General features: G+C 36.3%; 1 protein-coding gene across 1 annotated transcript in view; it reads left to right on the forward strand.

Annotated features, from left to right (window-relative positions):
- Window positions 1–2,507: 2,507 nt before the first annotated feature.
- LOC137632206 (uncharacterized) overlaps window positions 2,508–14,513 on the forward strand; it is a 164,252-nt gene continuing 152,246 nt past the window's right edge. The window contains exon 1 of the mRNA XM_068364092.1: window positions 2,508–2,662. The gene's annotated coding sequence lies outside the window, so the exon portion shown is untranslated. The remainder of the gene's footprint in view (window positions 2,663–14,513) is intronic.

Consider the following 14,513-nt stretch of genomic DNA (forward strand, 5'->3'; position numbering starts at 1 on the left):
AAGAAGAAGTGGCACCTGTCTGCAGTTCACCTACAAGGATTCCGCAATGTGACAGCGGATGCTCTATCTCGGACAAACCCGATAGAGTCGGAATGGTCTCTAGACGCAAGATCGTTCTCCTTCATCTCTCACCAAGTCCCAGAACTTCAGATAGATCTCTTTGCAACGAGCGACAACAATCAACTTCCTCTGTACGTAGCCCCGTACGAGGACCCCAAAGCAGAAGCGGTGGACGCCATGTCACTGGACTGGAACAGGTGGTCCAAGATCTACCTGTTCCCTCCCACCAACCTTCTGTTGAAAGTCCTCTCCAAACTGAGAACCTTCAAAGGGACAGCGAAAAATCTATTTTTGGGTGAGATAGCCATGGCGTCCTGATGGACCCTCCCTACTACTTCGTCCAGTTTTGTTCCCACCCTATGCAACTGTATCATGGTGATGGGCAGCAACTGGCTTCAGGATGAAGACGGGCGTGACGTCATTAGAGCAATGGCGTCCGTTTGTTTACGTCTCGAGTATCAGTAGTAGCCACGAGTGAGATTAGCTGTGGAACGGCTCCCAGCTATTCTCAGTCCTTACACACCGAAGCATTAACTCTGTTCGGGGTGAAGATAGCTATGTGGCGCGTTCAGACATGCGCGTCCCCTGTTGTATTACGATGTCTTAAAGGGAAACCTTTGAGATACTCGCTCCAGAAGTTAGAATTCTGTGATAACCTGTGGTTAAATTCTCTGGGAATATCTTAGTAGTCTTATACCCAAGGAAGCTACCAAAAAGGAACCTTCCATCAGGACGCCATGGCTATCTCACCCAAAAATAGATTTTTCGCTTCGCTCAAAATCCGTTTATTAATTGCTAAGCTACAACCCCAGTTGGAAAAGCAGTCTGCTATAAGCCCAGGGGCCCCAACAGGGAAAATAGCCCAGTGAGGAAAGGAATCAAAGAAAAATAAAATATTCTCAGGACAGTAACAACATTAAAATAAATGATTCATATATAAACTATAAATACTTTAACAAAACAAGAGAAAGAGAAATTAGATAAGAATAGTGTGGCCCGAGTGTACCCTCAAGCAAGAAAACTCTAACCCAAGGCAGTGGAAGACCATGGTGCAGAGGCTATGGCACTATATGATCATGTTCATTTAGGTATTAACTTTATTATAATAGTGTATTAACGTTTATCATTTATTTTTGTTTCGTAATCCGTACTGGGTTGGTTTTCATACTTTTCCCCAATTGTTGGCAGCATTCTGCGTTTACAGTTAAGGCTTCAGCTTGGCTTGTAAAATAATATATAAACAATGTAGCATTAACGGAGTCTAAACAAGCACTTTACATTGAATGTTCTTACCCAGTTGGTTATTGCTTCTGACGTTGCGTGGGTAGTAAATCTTTCTGCACCACAGGCTATTGGATAAACTAATTTATGTAATTATTATCATTAGATCGAGAATCTATGCCTTAATCATGAATGAAACATTAGAACATTATGAATTGAGATATCACCGATATCTCCATGCTTTCACAACAAAGGGGAAGTCAATAGTAATGTTCACATTTGTTAAAAGGCACTTTTTTGTGAATTGCAACATCGGAGTGAATATATGGAATCGTCATGCTACCTCCAGACTGCACCAATGTAACATATTTTTAGCTTCATTGCATTTCAAATACTGTAACAATAGCATGTGATATATCAATTCAACATAATGGGAAACCGGAAGGACGAGATTGGCCAGGTAAGTGTAACGTGAAGGCCTAAGAAATATATATGTATATATATATATAATATATATATATATATATATATATATATATATATATATATATATATATATATATAGAGAGAGAGAGAGAGAGAGAGAGAGAGAGAGAGAGAGAGAGAGAGAGAGAGAGAGAGAGAGAGAGAGAGAGAGAGAGATGATCATCGGAATAGAATAACCCATTCTCATAACTGGAAATTCCACACACACGCACACACAGATAATCGGAGTAGAGTAACTCGTTCTCATAACGGAAAATTACACTGCACACAGAATAACTCGGTTTTCATTACTGCCTATTGCAGAGAGAGAGAGCCCTAGACCTATTGGGCTAATATTCCAGTCTATACACCAAAATGCTGCCAAATATTCTGGTCTTTCGCTATGTTGTGATGGATATGGAACCAACAAAGCAAGAATGCCAAATATATCTTGAAAATTTTGTGCGTAAAGCGATTCGAACACGTGGATATCCGATTAGCGTGACTTCTAACCCTCACTCATAACCCACCTGTCCGGATGCCACCAATTTTGCCTTCAATTTTTATACCTAAACAACAATTCTAGTGAAAGCTACACTATATCAATTCCAAGTTGGAGTTGAAATGGAAAAATAAGTAAACGCAAATTTTATGAATTAACATAATTAAGATACGTTACAAGCCATGCTTTGTGAGGGGAGCTAACCGTGTGAGACGTCGACCCATCGACTCTGGTTAAAGGTCGGAACCGGAAGGAAGCGTGCTTACTCTAGTGAGCCTCGAGGGCAAGCAAGGCAGTACTGTTTTGGCTCAGGTGGGAAATACATCGCTCGCGGTCTGAACACCGGCGTGTGACGACAGTGTATCACAGTTGACCTCAATACAGTTGGAAGAAGAACTGTCTTGAAAGGAATAGGTAAGTTTAATGCCCCTTTTAGTAAAATAGAAATTAATTGTCGCCGAAGTATTAACTATTGGGATTTCGAAAGTTTCATACCGTGATAGTATGGCAAAGTTCATGTTTTGCTACTCGACAATTATATGTAAGCCTACAGTTATTCCTTATTTATCTGTCTTTTTTTGTCTTTTTTGAAATCCAACAGTAAATAATTATTGAAAACTTCCAAGGGAAAAATTACACATTCATTTACTTTTTAGAAAATATATTTCATGAAGTATATCAGATAGGAAAAGTTTAATGATAAATAAAAACAAATATTACGTAGTATTTAGAGATATTTTCACAGTTCAGCATCTGGTAATGTGATGCGACCGTATCCCTAAAAGAGGGCGAGGATCCCAACTGGTGAACTTCCTGCTTTGTTATCAAATGGCAGTTTCCAATAATTGCGTTGGTATTGAGAAAGGAAATAACGCTGACGCCACGGAAATCTGTGTTTCCGTTTTAGACAATGTAAATGCACCCCACCTCTGTTACAGAGTCCACTGTAATAGCTACTGCTCTTTTGATTCAACCGTGACAATTCTGTACTATTATTATTATCAACTGGTATTAATTGTATAACTATTTTAAACAAAACTTTATTATGCTTGGTTGAAGCTACTTTTGCAAAGTATCTTGAGAATAAGATTAAAAAAAAAAGAAGAAAAAAAAACAATGCTGTGAATGTTACTGTGATGTTAACCATTCATTTCGCAACTGCTAATTATTGTCATCATCATCAACTCCTCCTACGCCCATTTACTCAAATGGCCTCTGTTAGATTTCCCCAGTCGTCTCTATCTTGAGTTTTTAATTCAATACTTCTCCATTCATTATCTACTACTTCGCGCTTCATAATCCTCAGCCATGTAGGCCTGGGTCTTCCAACTATTCTAGTGCCTTGTGGAGCCCATCTGAACGTATGGTGAGCTAATATCTCTTGGGGAGTGCAAAGATCATGACCAAACCATCTCCATGTACCCCTCATCATAATCTCATCAACGTAAGGAACTCGAGCAATCTCTCTTATCTTTTCATTTTTAATCCTGTCCTTCCCTTTAACTCCCAATATCCTTCTGAGGGCTTTGTTCTCAAATCTGCAAAATCTGTTGGAGATTGTTTCATTGTCATACCATGACTCATGTCCACATAGTAACATCGATCTCACTAAACTGATTTATAGCCTGATTTTTATGTGTGATTTCAGGCGATTTGATTTCCAAATTTTACTTAACCTATCCATAGTCTGATTTGATATTTTCAATCTTTCATTATTATTCGTCAAAAAAGAACTCAAACACGTTTTACTCCTATTTCATTATACTCTTCTGATTAAGCATATTTGGGAAATGAAGTATATAACTATAAACTTGCTCCTATAAATAAGCAGTCGAGCTATGACAGATTTTCGTTACCTTGCGAAGAATTAACTAATTGAGGGACGTTACCCATTCATAACAAGTCAATCGAGTGAGCATGAATAGGTAAGTTTCTGAATCCATGTATATATATATATATATATATATATATATATATATATATATATATATATATATATATATATACAGTATATGTTTATATATATACATATGTATATATATACACACACACACACATATATATATATATATATATATATATATATATATATATATATATATATATATATATACACATATGTATATACACACACACATATATATATATATATATATATATATATATATATATATATATATATATATATATATATATATATATATATGTATGTATATTTGTGTTTATGAGTATAAATAAGACTTGTCTAATCCTCTAGCGGGCAGTAAGGATTTGGTTATGTTTTCCATTAAAGTTCCTCTGTTGATCTATTGAGTAAATTGTGTACATGGCAGTTGGTCAACAGTTCCCATAATTGGTGAGGTATGGTATTATATTCCCTCTTCTCGGGCGACTTCCTGAAAGCCAGAAGGCAAACATATCCAGTTGATGGAGTCAAAATCATTTTCTATCCTTCCTTATGACGTAGTGAAATAAGGTAGGCCTACCCGTATTTTGAATGGAAAGGTAAAGATAAGTAAATGGTAGGCCTATACATGAATTTAAAAAGAAACTTGTGGTAGAATTGATAGGGATGCAATGTGGACGGTGTTGAGAGTATGTGGTAGAGAAGATTTAATGGTGTGACAGAAGAAATTTTGTTTTTCATAATCGGAGAAAATCATGTGCTTGAATATGTAGGCCCATGCAAAAGTCAAAGGGCAAACTAAGGAATAGAAGATTACTTTTAACATATACGTTCAGGAATTTTCAAACAACTTAAAAAAAAAAAAAACATATGAGTTATAGAATCTAGGCAGTAATCTGTAGGGCTAGAGCTGCTACGGCCTCATCTATCTAATGAGTAACATTAATGATTCTCCCAAAAATGCAAAAGGAATCCCTTTACCTAACTGGCAGAAAAAAACAGAAAACCTATAAGCTAACAAATAAGTTGTGTTTACATGAAATGCTAGAAATAAATTTTGGCCTCCAACTATGTTCATGCATCAGGGTGAAGTAAAAGAATCTTAATTCTGAATAACCAAAAAGCCGAATTAGCCAGCTTATCTCCAGAGTCACGGGACTAGGCATGTTGATTTTCTTATTGCTCTGGTTACTGTCAAATACATCAGCCAAAAAGATTGTCATTTCTTTCAGATAGTGAGGGACTGAGTAATTTGTTTAAAACAAAGGAGGAACTGTAACACCACACGTTACACCAAAGAGTGCAGTTTTGAGTACTGTAACCCATTATTTTTATTTCTAAGTTTTATCATGATATGTCTCTTTATGGTTATATTGTATTCGTTTTCAACTAAAGCATTCATTATCTGACCAACTCTTCTTTGGGTATGATCATTTCAAGTCAAATTAAAGCCTAATCTTATGCCAAAGCTAATGCTGATCAACAGGGAAATCTTTCCTTAGATACCTGTCTCGGAAAGCTCAGGAAGTGTGGGCATTTGTTATTGGTCAGATAGGATCTGCTTGACCCCTGATGGTAGCAATAAACAAGGGGAAGAAACTGAGTTTGCTTATTCTTTCTCCTCTACCAACACCTTCTTTCTTGTATTTTCGTCTCCAAACATTTCTTCTCAGAGGAAGAGAAAGAATAGTAGTAGTAGTCTCATAGGAGGTATCTTGTAAGAAGTTCTTTGGTATGTACTGCAAGCTCTATTTAACTCCGAAATGGAATGACACAAATGTATGTGCTAACCATTATCTTCAGGTTCTGTCAAGTAGAGATGAACCCGTTATGACAGGTGTTTTTGTTACACCTGGTGTAGGTGAATGATTCTGCCTGGAATGGAACAACAGATTCCAGCACTGAAGGCCAGCTGAGGGCGGGGCATATGTGACCACCTTTCCTATTCCTGTATGACATAGGATGGGTGGTCTTACAATTAGGACTTACATGCTAACTGGTAGCTTCAGATTTGGTCAAGCCAAGCTTCAGCCCATTTTGATATCTGTTGCTGTTTTACCAGTTTCATGTAGGCTAATTGGTCCTGCCTGGACCAAGCTCCCTTGCAGGCCACTCTCCTCTTCTGGAAGGAAGGCTCAGAGCTCACCAAATGACCATTACCCTTCTGTTTGGTCAATAGGAGCATGAGCCTAGTAGTGTCATACTTGCAGCAGGGGAGTGGTCCCACTTGGGACTAATCTTATGAACTTTCCCATCCGTTCTAGATCTGCAGGACACCCTTAAGTTACTCCAAGTTAAGTGGGATCCTGAGAGAAACAAAACTATGTCAATTCTTCTCTTTTAGTTGCTCTTTCACAGATCTCCCAAACCGTGAAAATGCAGTTCTTCACGGATGGAGACTTCCTACACCTTCAAGTGAGAAGCCCCCAGTTGGCTTCAGGAATTATGTCTGTGTATCTGTTTGGTTCCCTGCAGCTATCTAACAGAGAAGTGACCTCTCTCTATGATGGAGGTCAAAGAATCTTGTCTCTCTGGTCAGAACATCTTTTCAGCAGATCATGGACTTCCTTTGCCAAAGAAGCTCTTCGGTAGGGATTAGATCCCTTGGTGGAGAAGAACCAGTTCTTGCTTAAAGGGAGCTTAGAGCAGACTTTCCAACCACAAGAATTCAGGTTCCGAAATAAAAAGGTACCTCGGCCTCAGGGCACTGGCCTTGCAATACTCGATTACCTGAGGAGGCCATTAATGTGTGTGTTTCACTAAAGACTGTCTCGCTGCTATCTAGTATCAGCAAAATACTGTAAAATGTTGCCCAGCACCTCACAGCAATGTGATGGCATGAAAACGGACTTATAGCAAACACAAGACAACATTGAAGACATTTTGTTCATTTCAGGAACATCGGCACTTTATCTCTAGGACAGAATCCGAAGCGGTATCTGATAAAAAAAAAAAATAGTAAGCCTTCAATTCAGATGTTTCGAATTTTGTTTCTGTAACAGAATTATATTTCAAGTTTTTACGGGTTGTGTAGAAACATATCTGGATTGTAATTGTGGGCTATTTCTGTGTACCTTTCTGCTCACAAGGAGTGACTTCGTGTCGGATTTCAATGTAAATAAACTAGTTTGTACAGCCAACATTTGTATTCAAACCCTGAACAGCAAAAGAATAAGAGAATTTCGCAGGCTCTTTCATCTTTTCATGGGGTTCTTTCCCGTTCATCGTTGTACCCAATTTTGTTACAATGTCCAAGTACATGTCCATGACAACTGTTTGAGACCTTCTAAATTTCATCCCTATGATATTACAGTGACATAATTCTTGAGATGCCTGGTGTTCAATGGGAGCTCGGTTGTGATCTTGAAAAGGACACGTCATATCTTACCTAAGTTTCACAGCCCTTACGTTAGTGGGAAGAATTATGAAGTGTCCAGATACTATATCCTTTTAGCTTTGTAGAGATTTCTTGCATGAAGATACAAAGTCAATCAGTGTGGGCCTCTGCCATCTCAAGTCAGAGCTCTCTCATGATGAGAGAATGTCTTGATGAAGCTATGGGGCATTAAGATGAAACAGAGGGCTCTCACACTGGAGAAAACTCATTTTCCCCCAGAGTGACTCAATGTTTCTATACTCTTTCTGTTACTTTATTTCAGCCTTTGATTGTTTTATTAACTTTTTCTCATCTTTCTGTCCAATCTCTTTTGATTATTTCTTCCAAGTAATATTTGTAATCTTTTGCAATAAATGTCATGAATATTTCCACTTGTGTCAAAATTCACAGCTTGGAGAAATGGGAGAAAGAATCATGGCTGGGAAAAGATTTGTATCCAAAGTTATTAGCAATAGTTTAGGCTGTTCTCAGCCACCCCAAATATTGTTTGTACCTCTTTTTGCAGAACTATGTTCAAGGGTTTGCTCATTGGAATCCAGTGGGATTGAATTAATGTTCTAGGACTCTCGTTTTCAGATTGAAAGTCCATTATTACAAATGAAAGGGTGGAATAATTCCATGCTCATATGGTCTTGGTCCTAGCAGGTGGGTTTAGCTTACATTTGTGCCTTTCTCTGTAATGTTGGTATACTGTATATATATATATATATATATATATATATATATATATATATATATATATATACACACATATATATATACTGTATATAAATATATATATGCATATATATGTATATATAGATAGATAGAGTTCCATATCCTTTCATATACTATTATATTAATTATTCTATATCAAGAAATTGGTTTCCGGTGAGAGTGGGGCTGAGACAGGGATGTGTGATGTCGCCGTGGTTGTTTAACTTGTATGTTGATGGAGTGGTGAGAGAGGTGAATGCTCGAGTGCTTGGACGAGGATTAAAACTGGTAGGCGAGAATGATCATGAATGGGAGGTAAATCAGTTGTTTGCGGATGATACTGTACTGGTAGCAGACACAGAAGAGAAGCTTGACCGACTAGTGACAGAATTTGGAAGGGTGTGTGAGAGAAGAAGTTGAGAGTTAATGTGGGTAAGATTAAGGTTATGAGATGTACGAGAAGGGAAGGTGGTGCAAGGTTGAATGTCATGTTGAATGGAGAGTTACTTGAGGAGGTGGATCAGTTTAAGTACTTGGGGTCTGTTGTTGCAGCAAATGGTGGAGTGGAAGCAGATGTACGCCAGAGAGTGAATGAAGGTTGCAAAGTGTTGGGGGCAGTTAAGGGAGTAGTAAAAAATAGAGGGTTGGGCATGAATGTAAAGAGAGTTCTATATGAGAAAGTGATTGTACCAACTGTGATGTATGGATCGGAGTTGTGGGGAATGAAAGCGATGGAGAGACAGAAATTGAATGTGTTTGAGATGAAGTGTCTGAGGAGTATGGCTGGTGTATCTCGAGTTGATAGGGTTAGGAACGAAGTGGTGAGGGTGAGAACGGGTGTAAGAAATGAGTTAGCGGCTAGAGTGGATATGAATGTGTTGAGGTGGTTTGGCCATGTTGAGAGAATGGAAAATGGCTGTCTGCTAAAGAAGGTGATGAATGCAAGAGTTGATGGGAGAAGTACAAGAGGAAGGCCAAGGTTTGGGTGGATGGATGGTGTGAAGAAAGCTCTGGGTGATAGGAGGATAGATGTGAGAGAGGCAAGAGAGCGTGCTAGAAATAGGAATGAATGGCGAGCGATTGTGACGCAGTTCCGGTAGGCCCTGCTGCTTCCTCCAGTGCCTTAGATGACCGCGGAGGTAGCAGCAGTAGGGGACTCAGCATTATGAAGCTTCATCTGTGGTGGAAATGTGGGAGGTTGGGCTGTGGCACCCTAGCAGTACCAGCTGAACTCGGCTGAGTCCCTGGTTAGGCTGGAGGAACGTAGAGAGTAGAGGTCCCCTTTTTTGTTTTGTTTCTTGTTGATGTCGGCTACCCCCCAAAATTGGGGGAAGTGCCTTTGGTATATGTATGTAAGAAATTGTGGGCCTTTTGAAGCCATATGAAATTATTTTAGAAATTTACTCCAATAAATTTAAAGGGGAGAGTGTCACGTTTTTTCTTTATATATATATATATATATATATATATATATATATATATATATATATATATATATATATATATATATATATATATATATATATATGTATGTATGTATGTATGTATGTATAATATAAGGTATTTATGGGAGTTTCCGGTACCAGATGCTAGCGAGACGTAATTTGAAAAAAATATATCTAGACCTGTGGAAGTAAGAAACTCAAATCTTAAATTGCATTAAAAAGAAAAATGTTTATTAATAAATCCCGTCATATTTTCTATATACTTATCTACAATTTGCCTTTCTTCTGGCATAATTTTGATATGAGTTATTCAGAGTAGGACAATGCCATCGTTATTAACGCTATTTTGTGAAAATACATTAATACATCAATCTATAGTTAATATAATGGATAAGTTATGGAGTCGACCCTTGTGGAAGTAGACCTTGACTGAATATCCTGAAATTCGTGGTACCTCCTTAATATTCTCAAGCATTTGATATATACGCTAATGACCTCTTTTCCCTGATATTGCTGACTCCTCTCAGGCATTGTTCAGAATCACTGACCCCCTTATAGATAATCGTAACAACTAAATAATTACCTCCGCCAACGAAGTTGGAAGGAGGTTATATTTTCACCCCTGTTTGTGTGTTTGTGAACAGCTTCCTAGCCACAATTTCATCGTAGAGAAATGAAACTTGCAGGGATTAACTGTTATATAAAAAGCAGGAAATTATTAAATTTTATAAGGTCATGGTCAAGCGAAATGTTCAATTCATATAACCAGCCATAAGTTTGGACATCATTGTCACAGAGACTTCAAACATGGTTCATATTTGAGTGTATGAAAATCCACGCCAATTAATACATGATAAGGTCAAAGGTCACACTCAAAGTCGAGCAAAAGGTCGAGAAATAAGCTGCCGCGGCGGAGGTCTGCGCTCTACCGAGTGCTGCCCCTCTAGTTACCATTTAAGATCTTCAGGCTGGAAGCTCAAAAATTGAAGTGAAATTGATCAGACAAGTGTCTGTATGTGTTATCACTCTTTGAAACATGAAATAGGTTTTACTAGTGGGATGATTGGTTACAGAATCAATATAATAAGTTGCCTCAACAAAAAAGAAATTATGTAAAATTAGGGAACAGAAATATAGCGCTCTTCATCTTAGGTCAGTTCAGCATGGAATGAACTTTGACACTTTACGAAGGATCTTCAAAACCCTGAGACTAGGGAAATAAAGATGAACTTTAATGATGTTGAGCAGTGGGAAGCTTGAGTCTCCTTCTTCAACAATTAAGAGGTCCTTAATGCAGTTTGTAATTCAAGAAATATATAGATCAATCATTCTAGCATAGAAAATGCTCTCTATCAGAAGGTGTGTCAAAGTCTTGATTCTTGAATACCCAGCGGTGGCAATAAAAAGAACCCTCGAGATCAGAAATTAATAGACAGCAGAGGAAACCAAAGCCACTAATACAGCGTCTGTAGCTTCTGGCAACTGTGAGGGGGTGGGAGGGTTTATTGTAACTTCTTTCAAACTTGCAGATACTCTAGAAAAACGTAGGCACCATTAGATCTGGCGACATTGCCCAATTTAGCCAGAAAACAGTCTTGATCCGTGCTAAATCAAAGACAATCTCTCAAGCACCATAATCTAAAACAAGATGATTGGAAATTGACCCTTGATATCAAGCCCTACTTAGACTAGTTATAGCAGGGGAATCATTTATGAGAGACGTGAAATTTTAGTGTAAGAGTAAATGCCGTAAATGTGTCCTAAAAAGGTATGGAAGGTTTTATAAGGTTCCTAGAACTGTGATTATTCTAACTTTTGAAGACCCTTAAATATTCGTTTATGTTGATATCGAAAATTAGAAGGTAGACAATCTTATTAAGTAATTCTGTTACATAATATTGCTTGGATATTTGCTTCGTTATTGTATTAATGATGATAACAATAAGTTGAATTTACCAAGCAGAGAAGAAGTCTCATTTAAGAAGTGGCCAAGTTTCATTTCAACATTCATGTATAGTATTACAAATCCTTACGAACCCTTTCGAACTAATTCGAAGCACACTTCAATTATACCGTGTAAAGTACAGGAAAAGGAAAAATCTACAGCGTGGTCTATTGTAACATGTAGTTTAGAACACCCGACCAAAGTTTCATGATTTATGATAGATGAAGCAAATAACATTTCAATAAACTTTGTGAAGATATGATACATTTTCCATTGAATCAAGGCATTTAATAATAGATGCAGGATACTACAGATAGATTTTGACTGATAATACATCATCGCAAATCAAGATTTTTTTTTTTTATCGCGAATATCGGTAAAATCAAATACGATATTTTCGTTACCGTATCTTCCTGTGAGGTGCATATTGGGTGTTTATCACGGTATAGTAAGGAATGAGTTACTTTTTTAGATCTAAAATAAATCTGGAGAATTACACTGTTTGCTTCCAAAGAAAATGAGAGAGATATGCAAACAGAATTTATTTCTCCTCCACATTCCTCCAGAGGATAAACAGACTACAAGGAATGCACAAAATATCGTTAATTAATGATAACAATGATAAGAATAGAAAATTAAGTAATGGACTTATCCACAAACATACAAGAGTAATAGCATTGTTAGCAGTAGTGTTAACAACGGCAATTTATATTATATATATATATATATATATATATATATATATATATATATATATATATATATATATATATATATATATATATATATATATATATATATATATATATATATATATATGATTGGTAACGATATAGGCAGTCCAAATATAAGAAGTCATTAGAGGAAATTCAGTTTTAGAACGCTGAAAGACGCCGCCAAATGAAATATTGAATACAAGCAAAACTAACAGTGAAGTGTAAACTGGAAAAGAATATCAAACCAAGCAATGACATAAAAAAGAAAGAAACACACACACACACCACTTCAACTGTAGACTACACGCGAACTCGCTGTATAGTCTACCATGCCGAAGGTGCCACACGCTTCTCCGGATTCCTGGGTTAGATAGACTTCCTCAGTCCGAAGGTGAAACTTGTCATGACCTCCTGACATTTAAAAACTCCTATTCCGATATTCGTGTGTGGCTCAAATCTGCACGAATCTATAATATCCAATAGATTCATATTTTATATAAGGTCAACCGTTCTAATAATATGCTCTGTTGCCACTGGACAGCGTGGATGAAGTTGTTGGTTGAGTGTCAAACAGGGGTCACTTTGAACACCCTTTTCTGTCACATTCTTCCCCTTAATGTGTTCCGTGAACTAAATTGCCGGGACGAAATCAGCTATGATTTCCTTTCTCGTTTCATGGAAGTTAATACGGGATTTCTTTTCCGTTATCTTTCATTCACCCTCATTTCATAAATATTTGCTCGCTAATACATCATATACAGTCTTTTAAATACATAAAGAAAGAATAACATTATATGCTCTCTCTCTCTCTCTCTCTCTCTCTCTCTCTCTCTCTCTCTCTCTCTCTCTCTCTCTCTCTCTCTCTCTCTCTCTCTCTATATATATATATATATATATATATATATATATATATATATATATATATATATATATATATATATATATATATATATATATATATATATATATAGTCCGTGTGTGCTTCTAAAGTCTCCCCGTGTTTGGTTAGATTGTCAATGAAATTATATTGACATTGCAGTTTTATGTAGTATAGCGGTAAAAGAAAATAATAGACAGTATTAAAAACGCGCTATAAAATACTCTACTTTAAATTCCTTTATCAGTAAAATACCTTCATTTGCATACCTCATTTTAAAACAGAAATTGAAGACCCTTCTCACTCAATATGCAACTGCCCCTACTCTAATTTTCTATTAAGGGGGTCAAGTGGGGTGGCTTAAAATCTGACAAGAATCCATACCAGAGGCACAACCCAGTCAAAGCCTTAATAGCCTAAACTCATAAGTAAATGATTTTCAACTGAGAAATTTAACATTACTGGAGAAAAATTACCAAAATGACACCAGTGACACTGGCCATTTAGCATCATATTTCTATATCAACGTCAGGATATATCTGTAAATAAGTGAATTGCGTTCTAAGTGTGAGGTTCATGAGTTTTGTGAAGACGACTGATGTCAAATTTGATTTATATAAATTTCAGTTTGTAATTCTAACAAAACTTTATATGAATTTTATGAATTTATCATCTCGACAGTAGACATGCACATACACATACGTAGATATATATATATATATATATATATATATATATATATATATATATATATATATATATATATATATATATGTGTGTGTGTGTGTGTGTGTGTGTATGTATATATGTATGTATATATATATATACATATATATATACATATATATATATATATATATATATATATATATATATATATATATATGTATATATATATATATATATATATATATATATATATATATATATATATGTTAATGTGCTTTTTCCCATTCATATGGGGTGAGTATGGTTGCTTTCTTTTGAAGGACTCGGCTTTGCGGTAGACCCCAGTAGCGTATGATCATGTGTTGGGCGTATACTAGTGTACGCGACCTGTCAAAAATTACGGATAGATATTTATATATACCCACAGATTCAACCCTTCCCACCCCTCCCCTTTCCTAACTACAACACTCAAGTTTAAGCAGTTTGTGGGACCAAGTGCTTGTAATTCAGAGTTACAGGAATATATATATATATATATATATATATATATATATATATATATATATATATATATATATATATATATATATATACTGTATATATATATTCTTACA

This window comes from Palaemon carinicauda, chromosome 41, assembly GCF_036898095.1.
Source record: "Palaemon carinicauda isolate YSFRI2023 chromosome 41, ASM3689809v2, whole genome shotgun sequence".
NCBI lineage: Eukaryota > Metazoa > Arthropoda > Malacostraca > Decapoda > Palaemonidae > Palaemon > Palaemon carinicauda.